The 2,778-nt window shown below is 40.6% G+C and overlaps 1 long non-coding RNA gene across 1 annotated transcript; it reads right to left on the reverse strand.

The window, feature by feature from the left end:
* Nucleotides 1-1,152: 1,152 nt before the first annotated feature.
* Nucleotides 1,153-1,827, reverse strand: LOC135733029 (uncharacterized). The gene is made up of 2 exons (XR_010526865.2): nt 1,617-1,827; nt 1,153-1,411 (listed from the first exon to the last, which is right to left on the reverse strand). It is a non-coding gene; the product is annotated as an uncharacterized lncRNA (long non-coding RNA).
* Between the last annotated feature and the right edge of the window lie 951 nt (nt 1,828-2,778).

Raw genomic sequence — 2,778 nt, forward strand, 5'->3', positions numbered from 1 at the left:
GCTTGGGGACCCTGGCGAAGCCGGCAGCCGCCGGGATGAGACCAACAGGAACGGTAGGCCGGACTGCGACAGGAGAACCGGAGCGATCGCTCCGAGAACCGAGGCAGACGAATTACCCCCCTCCTGGGAATCGCCGACGATCAGCTGCCCCCGGAAGTCATCTCCCATCCCCTCGCGGAAACGGAGACCCTCTCACGGTAGCCACCCCGGGGAAATGATCGGGCGTGGTCCGTTCCGGATCCCCCTGCGAGCAGGATGGTGGTCCTCCGAGGGACCGTCGACGACGACTCAACCGTTGGGGGACCGCCTGGGCCGATCCTCCTCCCGCATGCTCGCGGGAGCGAGCGATCGCTCACAGTGGTCCCCAAGAGACATCGGGGCTGATGGGGAATACACCCCGATGTCACTACTCCCCCTCGACGAAACTCCTGGGGGAGCCGCCCTCCGTGAACCCGTTGCGTCCAGTCTGGCCGGATCATTCTGTCACGACTGGGATGCAGGAGTGAGGAAGTTAGGACGCAAGTGCAGGGTTCACCATGAAATAAATAACATTTATTAACAGAACTAGAAACAAAACACGAGAATAAAACAACGGGCAGGTAACACAGGAACATCCAATACAAGGAACAGGAACAGACATGAAAGTAGTGACAATGACAATGATCCGGCGACAGGTGAGAAACAGACAGCAGTATAAATACACAACACTTAACATGGAACAGGTGTGATGAATCAGTCCGTGAATGTCCAGGTGACGTAATCGGGGAGACAAACAAAACATGACACGGATCACCGTGACAATTTCATAACTACAGGGTACCTATTGTAATATTACGTGGTATGTATGACTTACGTCTATGGGTAATATGGTCTATGTGTAATAGTTTTTTTTTTTTTCATATTTGCTACTTACCTGATTAAGTGTTTTGTATAGCCTACAGTTGATGTCTACAAGCCACGTCGGCAAATAAAATATAACACACAATAAAGATAATAGCAACTTGTACCTCTTTGATCTGTATATGTATACAGGAGTTACCAGGTAACTCTTATATTTGCGGGCTGTAAATTGAAGTGGGGCTTATTCCCCGCTTGTTCTGTGTATGTACCAGGTAACTCTCATATTTGCGGGCTGTAAACTAAAGTGGTGCTTTGTTCACCTCTTGTTAATAAATGTTATAGGGTAAATACCATAAACATACAGAATATTGTTATTTTTATTTTAAAACAACTTATTTCAAAACATCTTTAAAACACTATAATTAAGCCAACACTTAATGTTTATTATCACATAACTTTTATTTAAAATAAAAAGTCATGACAATTTTTCATTGTTTTTGCGGCTTGGCTTCCTCTGTTGGTGTTCTTGTCCACTCGGATGATGAGTTGATGTCGTCTCACAAATGCTGTTCTGCATTACATATAAAAAACATAAATGAAAGCCTTCAGTAAATGTTTCTTCACTGTGCCTTGACAGAAACAGAGTTTTCTAAGCCAGTTACGTTTATAAATTTTAGGCTTACTTATGTGCTAGCTAACCTGCTACCGTTAGCTAGCAACTTTCTTGAAAAACATTGTTTGAAATGCGTGAGTCATGTATTAACAAAACCAGTCACCTTATCCAGCATGCGGAACCTGCTAACATCACTCGCAGCTGTACTCCACAGTGTAGAACGTTTTTAAAACCTCTTAAAGAAATTTCACCTCAGGATCGCGTTCCAGCAAACCTCCTGCAGACGACCGCGCGCTCTACACCTGCGCAGTAGTCTACGCATGTAGTCGTCTTTTGCTTTAGCGGGAGCTGATATCTGCTGTTGTTTCATTCTGGTTTGCCTTGCATAAATTATATTTGGCTAAAATACTTGTGTTTACAGTAAATAAATTGCAAAGCACCACTTCAAATATGTCCGCAAATGTAGGAGTTTCCTGGTAAATAGGGAATAAGTTGCTATTTTTATTGTACTTACCTTAAAAAAAGATAACCACATTAAATCAGCTGGACTTTTCTTATTAAAAGCAAGTAATATAGGCTACTAAAATAAAAGTGATATGCTGTTATATTTATTTGCCGATGTGGCTCGTAGACATTGACTGTATACAACATTCAGTAGTCAATATGAAAAATTCACAATAAAAAATAAATAAAACATAATTTCCCCATAGACTTGACTAAGTCATACATACCACGTAATATTACAATAGGTACCCTGTTGTTATAAAATACTTAGAGTATAAATAATTTATAATTCTTCATATTCTTACCCCCTTATTACCCCAAACTTAAAATAGTATTCCCTTATACCTACAGGTTACCTACCCTGTTGTTACAAATAGGTACGCTGTAAATTCGGTTTAATTACGCGGTACTTTGCGGGTCGTAAAATAAAGTGTTACCGTAAAAGCTTATCCATATCATTTCCATATATTTCAAGGTCATAAAAACTGCTTAGAATCCATTACTAAATCCATTAACTGGATATAAACCTTACATGAAACAGTTTAAATGTTAGACAGATACTTTAGAAGTGTGAAATATCACAAACTATAAACATAATAAAATAATATTTATTATGGGGGTCATTACAATTTTTAGCTATCGCTTAAAATTTCATTGCACAAGCCAATGGCAGCAGTTTGGGTCATTAAAATGAGGAATTACAGGATGCATAAAGCAACTATTTCTTATGAAACATGTTGCACTACATGCATGCAATCCATTGATGATCCCTGTAAGACGCTTAATGCACCAAAAAGACCAAATGGTGCAAACAGAGGAAC

The sequence above is a fragment of the Paramisgurnus dabryanus genome, chromosome 15 (assembly GCF_030506205.2).
Source record: "Paramisgurnus dabryanus chromosome 15, PD_genome_1.1, whole genome shotgun sequence".
NCBI classification, from domain to species: Eukaryota; Metazoa; Chordata; class Actinopteri; order Cypriniformes; family Cobitidae; genus Paramisgurnus; species Paramisgurnus dabryanus.